Consider the following 13,128-nt stretch of genomic DNA (forward strand, 5'->3'; position numbering starts at 1 on the left):
CTCTTCACTGACTCGACCGGCCATCTAGGCCGGTTTGATAACCATCCGACGACACAGCTCGGGTGCTCGACAACTGTCCTGACCTTGCAGGAACACCCCAGATCTATTTCAGATCGGATCTCAGGAAAACTTCCCCTGGCACTCTGATGTGAGGTCAGGATTAGGAGGCCTGCAACAAAACCTTTCTGAATGAGATGATAGATCGGATTCATAGGCTCGCAATAGCAGCCCTATGTTTATGATTGGAGGGAGTCATGTGGGAAGGTTGGGATTCTTTTTTTTTTTGGAAAAACCCCACCCATATATTAATTAATTGACACAAATGTTCGTACAATCATCCGTTACAGCTCTTGCCACACAGGGCGGAACACTATTAACAAGAATATCATCAGATCTATTTATAAAACTAAATTTTGCAATCTCATGCGCTGCCATATTTGCCTTCCTGTTAATCTTGGTGATTTTTAAAGAACTCATCATCTTGAAGACACTCAACGCTTCCTTCTTCAAATCAACAAGTTTTGACCTGTCCAGGTTATCATTTGCAAAAACCGAGCCACAAAAGAGCAGTCAGTTTCCAAAAAAATGGGCTTGTGAAGAGTGATACCAATGTAAAGGCCTGAGATGGTTGCTCGAAGTTCCGCTTCCTCAACACTAAGACAAGTACCAATATAATCCCAAGAAGAAACAAGAACTTCTCCAGAATGATTTCTAACAACCACCCCGACGCTCGCTGCGCTAATAGCCTCCACAAAACTTGCATGAACATTAATCTTGAGGAATTCCGGAGTGGGAGGCAGCCATGGAACACAAATCCTCTCCACATTACTAATGGGTTGTAAACCATCAATCACACACTTACCATGGTTGGATTTTTCGACCCACCAACCACCCACCTAGTTGCCAATGTTGAAGACCTAACCGAGGTCCTACTGACGGTGTTATACCATGCAACCAACTTAACCTCCAAGTTGTGCAGCCGCAACCCTAGATTGGTTTCTCTCTGTAAAACCCTAGTCTCCTCGAGTATATAAGGGGAGGCTAGGGAGCTCTCATTCCCATTTACTGACGTAGAAACAGCTCATAGTCCACTGATCATAGTCATTCGGCTTTGCAAGTATCAATCATAGTCATCTGGGCCCACAAGTATCAATCTTAGTCGTCAGGCCCCGCAAATACTAATCATAGTCGTCCTGGTCCAGAAATAACAATCTTAGTCTTCCAGACCCGCAAGTAACAATCTTGGTCGCTCGGGCCGGGCCCAGAAGTATCAATCATAGTCGTCCGAGCACACTAAAAAAACTCTAATTTCCTAAAAACATTTCACACGTTTACGCCGAAAATACTATTTCCCTCTGTTTTTTTCCAAAAATTTCTACCCTTGCTGGCTGATGGCGCCACCGGCGTTCGGTAAAAAACAAAAAAAATACAAAAATCTCCCCCACGATCTTATCCCGCCCGTAGCAACCGCCCCTCCCCCAAAATTTCCTGCTCCTCTCCCCATCCCCCATTGTCGCTACCCACCAGATCGGAGGTCCTCCTGCTCCAGCCAGGTCGAACGCCGCCCCCTCCTCATCTGCGGTATCCCGGCGGCCGCCTCACTCACAACCTTCTCCTCCGTGGCTCAATCCGCTCGAACGCCTCCGCGAACCCTAGGCGAGAACGGCGGCGGCGGCCCCGGGGACGGAGGCCGCCGCATCGGCGGGAGAACATATTGGTGCGCCGCCTCGTCCTCCACGAATCCGGCAGAGGAACATACTGGTGCGCCGCCACCTCATGGCGGAGGAGACGGGCGCCACTGTCCTGTCGGCGCCGTACTGCCTCATCCCTAGGGTTCGGGTGGCCTCGTCGCCGTCTTTTGCTCCGCCGGTGACGCCTCACGGTCTGGCCACGTACCCCCCATCCTTTACATCTTCCCCTTAGATCTACATATTCCTTTCTTTTTGCAAGTGCAAGGAAGTTGATGTGTGTGGTGCGTTCTTGCAGTGGGATTTATTGTTTTCTGCTGTGCTGGATAGAAAGGTCAGTTTGTTGAATCTTATCTTCAAATCTTCGTAGGTTTTTGTCTAGCATTGAATTGCATGTCTGAACTCTGAACAATCGTAATTACAGTACCATCCAACCCAGTACTACAACTTTGAAAGGAAACCACTAGTTGACTGAATTGTGTAGCTGATTGCAACTCCACACATATCTATCAGCTGCTTGTTTCTGATAGTTGGGAACTTTGGATTATCTAAAGCATCAAATGAATGTGAAGTTACTTATTTACTGCTAACTATTCAACACTCATAAAGGTTCAGTTTATATTGTTCTGCACTGATGGTGTATGTGTTATGCATTGTGTAATTTTAATACCATGCCATTTGATTTCCTATAGTTCCCATTCACTGATCCAGTCATGCCATGATGCCTTCTTTCTTGTTGTATGTGTAAGTCCAGTACCAGAGTTATTCCTTTTAATCAAGTACTTGATCACATCATATATTTTGCACTGTGTTTGTTCGATCCAGTGATATCAGATGCTACACTTGATCGATGTATTGCAGATTGACTTAAGTCACAAGTACTGGTCTTACTCGTCTGGGCTCACTAGTATCGCTTGATCTATTCCAATTCCTTTAGATTCCTTGGTCTCGACCAGTAAACCTCCAATCCAACATGTCCCCCATGGAGTGGTTTCAGCAAGGAAGATGGAGAGCCCATTCTCTCACTCACAAGGGTTGACATCTCTTTGTCCCTTTCAGAATCTGAGGTATTTGCTTTTGTATCAACTTCTCTTTGATTTTTTTCCAATCTCTGCCAACAGGAAATTCATATTTCAATGATACTTTATTGACATATTATTCCTGTTATTTAGTTATTTGATGTAGAAATTGTGGCTGAGGATCGTCCAATGGAGATTCCTGATCCCCAATTCTTGGGCATCGAGAATAACACGAATCTCAAGTGCCACCATGGGAGTTGCTGGAGAGGAAGGTAGCTTTCGGCAAGAGGATTTTTGGCAAATGAGAAGAGATCTTCAATGAAATTATCATTCTATACCATTCTTAGATTAGGTTCTCTAAGTGTTGTCGTGACTTTAGCCACTTTTGTCCTTATGTTTTTTGCATAATTCAATTGCTTTGTGGTTAATGTGTAAAAAGCTTGTATGATCGAATTATTACTATCCATTTCTATCGGCCTATAAGTTGTCTGTCATGCAACTTAAATTCTAACTTAGTGATTTATGGAGATATGTGAATGGCATGGGACAACAGATATTGCCATTGTTATCGAGATGACAACATATATTACTGGATGTACACGGGTTCTGTATTTTGCCAATCCTGTAGTTTGATACTCCATTGGGTTCATCTGCGGCAGGACATCATTAAGTTTAATGTGGATGGGCCCCATGTCCTGGCTAGCAGCATGGAACTTGGGGCGTTATTGCCAGAGATTCAGAAGGTCAAATTGTGGCTGCCAGGGCTGGGCATGCCTTGAATGTGTATGATGCATTTGCTGCTGAACTGCAAGCAGCGGATGATGGTGGAGACAGAAGCACAGCTGGTTGAGCAAGCAGTAAACAGGCATGCACCTGATTTCTCCAAGGAAGCTCAGGCGATAGAAGACATCAAAGTACAGGCCAAACTCTGGTTCACCTCATGTGAGTTTCTTCACTGTAAGCTTGTTGCAAATGTGCCTGCCCACTCTCCAGCGCAATTAGGTTTAAATCTCCATGATGGAGACGGTCTTGTGTTTGATGATAATGTTTCAGCCATTGTAGCTGATGCTGTATCAGGCGATGTAGCCCAGACTGTTTTGTAATAAAGTTTTGTGCTTGCCCTAAAAAAATCCTGTAGTTTGATACATATTAGTTCCTTTCTCTAGTATAATAACGATTAATGTTGTATCACCAATCGTTCAGTGCTCAACCTTGTCGTGATAACATATAATTCTGTAAACGAGCTTCTCAACTCGTTTTTTGGGTTTTGAACTTGGTCTACTACCTCTGTACAAAATATAAGATGTTTTTGCAGTTCAATTGATAAGAGGGAGTATTAAACTGGCCCTGCTGAATCTGGGTAACAGAGTAACATTACAATTTGGAGCAGTGACTTCCTGGAATCAATATGTAAACTCAGAGATTGTGTCTAGCTTTGCAAGCTCATGGGCAACATTGTTACAGGTGCGGAAGTATAAAAGCAACTGATCAAACTGACAGACTCATATGATCCATCTAACATACAAATATACATGATGTATCGATATGTGAATAAGTGACAAGTTAACCATTTAGTCTTAGTGCAAACGATCCACGGCTAGGAGTATTGGAATGTGACATAATTGGCAGCTGAAAGAGGAGGCGACGGGAACATAATATGCAGTGACGGGTCCCTGGCAGCAGCCACAGCTGAAATGGTTGCGGCAGGCCCAGGCACACAATTCCGGCATGAGACTGGCAGCGCCCCACACCGGCAGTAGGTGACAATGTTCCAAATCGTCCATTATGCGCCCAACATTTCGTGCACTTGCCTTGTAAGCTTCTGAACTGCTCAAGATACAAGAATGTGCTGTCAAAACTGCCACAAACCTGACAATATGTGATTATCATTTAACATAAATACGACAAATATGTCAAGATGGTCTCTGAAATATCTTACAAACTGGTTATCATTCACAGAGAGCAGCCGCAGTGATTCTGCATTAGCGCATTCTTTCAGTACAAGTTTGAGATCACTCTTAGATAAGACAAGACATTACTTACCATCCCAGCCATTCTTGGAAGAATACTCCCTCCAGTCCATTTTAGTTTGCATATAAGTTTTGTCCAAAGTCAAACATTCACAGTGCCAAATCAATATTATTAGATTCGTTATGAGATGTAGCTTCATAGTATATATATTTGGTATTGTAGATGTTGATATTTTTTAATATAAATTTGGTCAAACATTGCAATGTTTGACTAGACAAAAATCTAATACGCGGAGTAAAAGGGAGTACAAGACAAGAGTGAAGCACACCATTTCGTCCCCATAATTTTTGCTACTAATGGTCGTCAAACATCTAGTAACTGAGTTAGGAATCAAATACATATGACAACATTCAGCAGAAAATTATGTAATGATTTGTGCTCAGCTACTTATACAGCATTTTGAATGTCAGGTTTGGCAGGAAGAGCAAAAACCATTACTACTGTACTTGAGAAAACAGAATGCCAGACAACATGCTGTCCCAGTAGGATAAGAGATGTGTCTAAACGGTGACAATGCAAAGAATATTGTACTTACCTTGAAAAGTTAAGATCAGGGGAAGGATGGACAGATGAACATGACTTCTTCCATCTAATTGTAAAACCAAGCTCTTGGCTGGCACTCGAAGAAGGGATCAAAAAATAATTCTACTACCTACCTTGTAAATGCAGCAATGAAGGAGGATGCAGCCAAAGCGATTTACAGCACCGGATCATCACAATTTCCACAAGGGCCGAGTCTTATTTTTAGCTAAATGCTAGTGAGGCTAGCAATGTTTCATGTAATTAACTGTAGTTAATACGGAGCGGTTAGTAGACGACAAGCCGTTTTGATTCGCCTTGTCCGTTTGGTTGGAGGGTGGTTAGTTAGTATGACAAATGCAATAATTCAGATGAAGACATTTTGTTGTCCTATACGGAAGGTTTCACGGAGAGCTAGCACATATTTTGTCATCATTGTGCCATTTTCTTAGATACAGAGGCAGGACAGTCCAAGAAACTCGTTAAGAGTACCAAACCTGAAAGAATTTTAGTTGTGGTGAGGTTTTCTAAGAAAACACTATGCGCAGAACTGGACTGATCTTGTCTCTTAGACTCTTGCCATGGCATAGATTAAGGATTGTCTGAAATTCAGAACACCAGTTAGGTTGGTGACCATTTTTCGAAATAGATAGATGCATTACAGTGACATGATTGGATTATTCTTATGACATAGTACCAAGGAAGAATTGATGCCTTTGATTTTTAGTTTCGTAGACGATCATGGCCTAACAGTTCAGGGACAGTGAATTATTATGACACAGTAATTCATTCTTCTAACAAGGAATAGGAGCATCTCTAGTTTCACTCTCTCAAGGAAAATGGGCAAGGCAAATTATTCTAAATGTGATATAGTACTGCATAACTCATCTCACTGGAAATTTAGCTGGTTTTGCTATCAAACTGTACTAGAATATTGAATGGAAAATTTGTAATTTTCAGCAGCCAATCACGTCTGGTTTGTTAATACTCCCTCCGTCCCAAAATTACTGTACTAGAAAATTGAATGAAAATCATATCAACACTGGATCATCCTCTCATTTATCCTGAGAACAAGGGTCAACTACACATGCAAGAATCAATGGAAGATCGTATCAGCACTGCACTGCATTCTCAACTAAACCAGCCCAAGAAGAATAAGAAAGAAATTGCAAGAGAAGATCACATGATAAGGGGAAAAAGAAGACCTTTTTTACTCCGGCCAGCTCCGGGGTTAGCTGCATTAGAGGCAGAGTGGGGGACCAATGTGTGGAGGCGGTGGCCGGCATCGGCAGCTGCACCGACGCGTTTGGGACTTTCATGAACACATTTGAGAGAAAGAATGGATTACTGGATGTAGGCATTCGTACACAGTGAACTCCCACTGATCATGTTTTAGTGTGCAAAAAACATGCCATGTACAAAGTGAATGAAAGCTGTGAAAATACTTATCGAAAACTATTCGACATAACAAGAAATTATGTAGATTCAGTGAGCGACACTCATGATCCCATATACACTGCTGTACTCACCAAGCATCAGCAGCAGCAACAACACGAACAACACTATTTTGGTTATGACAGGAGATAAGATGGCCTACTCTTTCAGTTGACAGACTCCCCATCAGTTGTGACATTTGTTCTTGTTCTGCAAAAAAATAAAAATAAATAGCACATCACTGAGTATAGTCTTGAGTCACAATTTGATGTTTTGTCAGCAACAAACATAACTACCAGATAGGAAATTAAGTGTACAAAAAAGCAAGAAACAACAACCTTTGGGTGCAAGCTCCCGTGCAGTCCTATAAGCTTTGCACCATCAGAACCTGAACAGAGCAATAGCGAGAACTCGGCTATGGCATCACTCGTAGGAGCGCCACTGCGCCAGTAACACTATGGAGAGAAATGGTGATGCGAGGTAAGCCCTTTGCCTTGGTAGCCAGAAGCTTTGCACCATCAGAACCTGAACAGAGCAAAGATGACGTTATCTATCATGTAATGTTTGCCACAAGTGAGATGAGTTTTGGGGGAATTTGAAGTGGGTGGGTAGGTGGCAAGCCGGGTGACTTGCGGAATTGGTCGGCGGCAAAGAGCAGCTTCACCTCGCCGGAGGACAAGGAGGACTTGAGGTAATCCAGGAAGTCGACCGTGGACGAGGAAGGAGCGGAGGACTTCAGGAGGTCGACCATGGCGGACGGGGAAGGGGCGGACGAGGCCGCGGACGGGCATGTCCGGGCGAGGAGGAGCGGATCCCATCGACGGCGCGGGCGGAAGAGGAGCGGCGGCGCGGGAGGTGGGAGCCATTTGAGCGTCGTGGGTGTGGTTAGAGGAGACGACTGGATCGGGTCAGGAATATTCCAAACTATATGACAAATCTACCCTTTGAAAAACTAACTGGTCCCATCAAAAATTTGTACTGGTCCCACCGTTATTTGTAATTTTCCGTAATTTTACTTTTCTAACTCCCCGTAACTCATATTTTTCCACCGTCTAACTGGGGTGGATGGACGGCTCGTAAAATCGCCAATCACCGTAACAGTTGTATATATATATATATATATATATATATATATATATACCTAAAAGAATTTAGTATGTACAGCAGGTCTGAAGCATGTAGCTATGACTACGAGTGCGCATATTAATCAGGAGGCCTAGATAGCTACCTAGTTTCTCCTCATGCCAGTCCACCACCTAAAGTCTCGAAGACTCTCCTGCATCACCTGCTCCGGCGAGGGCTCGAGGTCCTCGTCGAGGCCACTGTCCATGCGGGCGATCTGGTCCTCGAACCATGGCTCGTTGCGGCCCAAGCACTCGCGCAGCGTCACCGTGGCCCTGACGCATGCCTCGTCGGCGAGGACGCAGTCGGAGCTGCTGTGCAGCCCCTCGACTGCATCACTGCGGCACTTTTTCATGGCCGCCCGGAATTCGTCCAAGCACCCGCCCTCCTTCATATGGCGTGAGGTCTCGGCCCCCGTGGCCGGCGGCGTTAACTGATGTACTACTGGATTTCAGGGTTAATTAAACATCGCATTGCAGGCTGCGCGCGAGGCGTGCGTACCCCAGACTTGCCAGAACGCATGACATGTGCCAGGCTATCTATCGGCCGATCGGATATGAAAAAAAGTCGGTCAGCCGATCCATCGCGTCGATCGCCGACCGGGTTTATGGCGGTGAATTATCTGTACTGAGGGAATACTAATGAGAGTTCAGAATATTCTAGGAAGGTCCCTTTTACGTAGCACTACCAAATCAGTTTCGATCGGTATCAATGAGAAAATTACGTGAGAAAATCAAGGATCGGTACAAGACTGAATATCAAGTTATCAACGCATCCGACCCCGTCGCCATCGTATCCAACTCTCTAACAATGGACCTGCCGCCGGAGATCGCCGGCCTCATCCTCTGTCGTCTCACGTCCCACGACGACTGGCTCAGCTTCGCCGCCGTCTGCCGCAACTGGGCCCTCGCCGCGCAACTCAACCGCGCACTGATGCCGCCGGCCGTGTCTTGCATCAACCTCGGTGACGGCGCGTACCTGAGCCTCACCGATGGCAGGGTGCGCCGATTCACCAAGCCCAGCGACTGCCGCGTCGAGGCTTCATTCGGCAGCTGGCTCCTGTACGAACACGAGCCATCCGGTAGATGCTTCCTCCGTGATCCGTTCACCGCTGCCACGCCGACCATCGAGGTTCCGTGCCGATACCGCCGCACCAACCGTGCTTTCAATTTGAACGAACGACACCCCAACGGTGGTTATGACGTCGTTGGCACCTGCAGCCCCCGAGGTGAGGAACCGTGCTATATTGAAAACATCGTCGTTGAGTCGCCTCAGCTCGTCGTGGCTACGTTCCACGGTGCCCCGTTCAGTGTCGCACCGGCTGTCAACTTTGCTTGTTTCCGGCCAGGCACGCCGCGGCTTTCCTGGTCACATGCGGCAGTCACGTCTGGTGATCTTCACCAATTTCAGGACATGGTCTACGTGGACGTGGCCTTCCACCATGGTAAGATCTTCGCAGTTGGCTGGAACGGGGACCTTTTTTCACATGAGTTTCTCGCCGGAGAGGCGGTATCTCAGAGTCGCGTCAACCGTCAAGCATGCCATCATCAGCGAACCACCATATGCGACCTATGCAAAATACCACCTGTTCACATCATCTGACAAGCAGACACTACTGATGGTGCGGTGGAGCATCCCGGAGAGGATTTATGGGGCCAGGATGGATTATCACGAGATGAATCTGCAAGTATTCGCGGCAGACTTGGATAGAGGCCAATGGCTGGAGGTGAATGATTTAGGCCACCAGGTCCTGTTTGTTGGCACGACAGGCTCCAAAGCACTTGCAGTAGTACCAGGCTCGTCCCAGCAGTATGACCGGAGGTTTGGAGGAGGAAACCGTGTGTTTCTTCTCGGCGATGACTGGGCATGGGCATGGACACGGAGGCACAATGCCATTGCCAACTACCCATGCAGGTGCTCTGGCTGTCAAAAGCTCCTCCAAAATGGCATTCCTAATTATTGTGTGTACTACATGATGAGCAGAAAAACTAGTCTACTTTCACTTGGCGAAGGTCGTGCTTTCAGTTCAATGAAATCCTCCAGGTCTGAATGGTTTTTCCCCTCGGGATGAAATGCTAAAGGTTCTAAGAGAGATGCACCAATCGATGGACACACCACTTCAGCATGTATTGATCAACTATAATGAAAATGATTTCTTCATGTACAGTTGCTGAAATACTGGTGGCTTGTTCTTTTTGCACATCGCTACTGCCTGATGTAGTATTATTTAATATAATATTTTTTTTTCATATGCCTATGAACTTCCTTTATTGTCTACATAACGTAGAGTTTGGTCTGCGCCAATATTTAGATCGGATTTCTCTCTGCCTAATCCAACTAACACTAATTGAGCATGTTTTGATCGCATCGGGCATTGTCGGCTGTGCCTCGGTAAGACTACTACATCACCCAAGCCGTATCTCCAGCCCGGCCTCGCCACCCTCATCATGTCTTATCTAGTATCCTAGCAAGACCGCCTCACCTTTGGCGCCGTCGGCCGCGACTAGCTCCTCGTTGTATGGCAGCTCCTACCACCGGCTCTGTAGTGCATCATTCTCAGCGTTGACACCTACCAGAGCACAACGAGGACATGGTGTTTCACTCTAGTCACGATGACAACATCCTCTCCTTCCGCAGCTACCTCGTCTAGAAGCATGATTGATGACTCATCCTTCGCAATCCTTCATCTGCCATCGAGATCCTGGGCGAGTACAATCGGTGCCTCAACATTTGCTGCGATTGTGATGCCCATGACCGATACAAGGTACATTTCTTGCTTCCTTGATAGGTGCGTCAAGGGAGATTGTATTTAGTTAGCACAACTCCTCTCCAAAGATCCCACTTGAAGATGTTAACTTCTAATGGCATCTTCGATTTCCATATTAGTTTATTATTATTATCTGGAATCTCTGAATGCGATAGTGCACAGTACATTGAATCAACTATGATGGACCCAGATGTAGTTATATTCCAGTGAAACACATCCCGCCCTTGTGTCAAGTTAATCAAATCCAAACGGGATAGAAGATGTTGCCATGAGATAAGGAAGGGGCCAATCAAATCCCTCCTAAATGATACATTTGGCGGGGAGGAGCTGAGTACATGTTCAATTGGAAGATGTTTTGACATGTTAAAACTGTGCATACTGTGCTAGGTGACTGGTCAATCCTTTCACTTTGCTGGGAGCTGAAAGTTGTATTTCCCTAACAGAGGATGAACCGTGGATCTCAGGTATGATGCAAAGCATTCCATGTTGTGTTTACTAATATCGGATGCTCATTCGCATAAGATTTGATTGATTATTAAATAATAAACAAGTTAAATAATGTTTGCTTGGACTCTAAATTTTCCTCTTATCATGCGTGAATTTTAGCTATTATTTCTTATTGATCCATCTTTTCTTCCTGGTAGTTGATATCACAATCGTCGAGTGCTGCCGATCACATGAGATTACTGATCTTATTTTCGTGCATGATCATCCTGATGGGTTGATTGTCTGTCATCTACCGTTAGGTGCAGCTGCATACTTTGGGTCACTTAATGTGGTAAATGTTCATGTCTATTTTATTCACGACGAGCAGAGGCAGTGTACAGCAGGAGACAAACATTCTTGGCCGCACCTTGTTGTTCCGTTTTTGGCAGGTAACACGACATGATAGTGTTCTACGATCCAGTTTGCATACTTTTTGACTTCGCTATCTTGGATGGTTATTCATTAGTCGGTGTCATCGGTCATAGCTTCATATTGTCGATGTGAAGCTTATTTTTCAAACCTCTGTGCAAGTAGCCGCATGACACATTTAGCTAAGCATTTAAGTGTTGTGAATTAGATGAGTTTTCATTTTTCATGTGACCTATTGAGATAGTTTCAGTGGCATGCCTGTGAAGGGGTGCTCAATGGATGCAAAATGAAAATTTTCAAATATGAATCTAGTCAACAATTCAACTTTCTTGTAGTTCACGAGTCATGGCCCTATAAGTTGCACTTTACTATTAAACTGTGTTGAGCACGATGAGATGCATGAAAGGTGAAAGAAGCTGATAGCTAGCATTTGTAGAATATACTACTGAATATTTGGCCTTCCGTTGATGCTTTCCCCTTTCCATTTGCTGCCTTCCCTATGAGATTTTTGTTGGTTTAGCGCCTCCTTTTGGATTGATCAGTTCATGTCGGATCAATTTGGTCCAAGGATTTGGTATTTGAAGAGAACAATTCATATCAATGGTGAATTAACCAGTATTTATCTCATGTGTGGTTGAATATTAATTTTAAGCCTGTTGCAGTCTCTGCCGCCATTTGACCTTATTGGTTCTATGTTCAGGAAACCGCCATTTGAAAAATGGCTATCTGGTGGTGTCCTGCAATGGTGGTCTCAACCAAAAGTGTGCCTTTGTAAGTACAGCTTGTGACAATCTCGATACATCTACTGTGTTGTCTACATTTTTTGAGCCATTGCTGCTGTTGAATTACTAAAACTGAACGTTGTAAGTTGCACTGTTCAATCAGATATGCGAGATGATGACGGTTGCAGCATACTTGAATGGCACACTCATTGTGCCGGAGTTGAATAAAACTTCATTTTGGGATAATCCTAGGTCAGCATTTCTTTCTGCAGCCAATGCAATTCTGAACAATTCACTTAAGGACATACTCTATATTATCGTTTTCTATTGCTTTGCCTACAGTGAGTTATGAGATATATTTGATGTGGACTACCCCATAGAATCTTTGAGAGATGAGGTCTGCATACTGAAAGAGATGCCTCCAAGGCTGAAAAGAAGAGTTGAACAGGGATATCTTTGCTCCTTGCCTCCCTGCAGTTCGTCCAATATATCCTATTACCATAATCAGATTTCTTTGCATCTCTCTATTTCTCATGATCTATCTAAATCATATGCATGCCCAGGTAAAGATTGTATAAGTAGTAATTGGGAAAACAGATTTTACCTATGATAAAGAAGTACAAGGTCTTTTATCTGAATAAAAAAGATGCTCGGCATGTAAATAATGGTCTACCCATGGAGATTCAGAAACCGAGGTACCGTGTAAATTTTGATGGATTGAGATTTACCCCTGAAATAGAAGAGCTGGGTAGGCGTGTGGTTCAAATTCTTCGTCAGAATGGACCCTTTGTGGTATGAAATGGACACGCTTGCCTTCTCTAATTGTATACATGATTGCAGCAACAAGGAGGCTGAGAAGCTCATAAGGATGAGGTATTGCATCCCAACCAAATTTTCTCAAGATGTTTTTTATCTAATTTGGAAGATACGCTTTCCCAAGTAGCAGGTGGATCAAGGGGACGCTGGCTTCG

The 13,128-nt window shown here is 44.5% G+C and overlaps 1 long non-coding RNA gene across 1 annotated transcript; it reads left to right on the forward strand.

Moving 5' to 3' along the window:
* Nucleotides 1-1,478: 1,478 nt before the first annotated feature.
* LOC123163203 (uncharacterized) lies at nt 1,479-2,991 on the forward strand. The gene is made up of 4 exons (XR_006481780.1): nt 1,479-1,882; nt 1,987-2,022; nt 2,626-2,755; nt 2,861-2,991. It is a non-coding gene; the product is annotated as an uncharacterized lncRNA (long non-coding RNA).
* Nucleotides 2,992-13,128: the final 10,137 nt, after the last annotated feature.

Source organism: Triticum aestivum, chromosome 7B, assembly GCF_018294505.1.
Source record: "Triticum aestivum cultivar Chinese Spring chromosome 7B, IWGSC CS RefSeq v2.1, whole genome shotgun sequence".
Lineage (NCBI taxonomy): Eukaryota > Viridiplantae > Streptophyta > Magnoliopsida > Poales > Poaceae > Triticum > Triticum aestivum.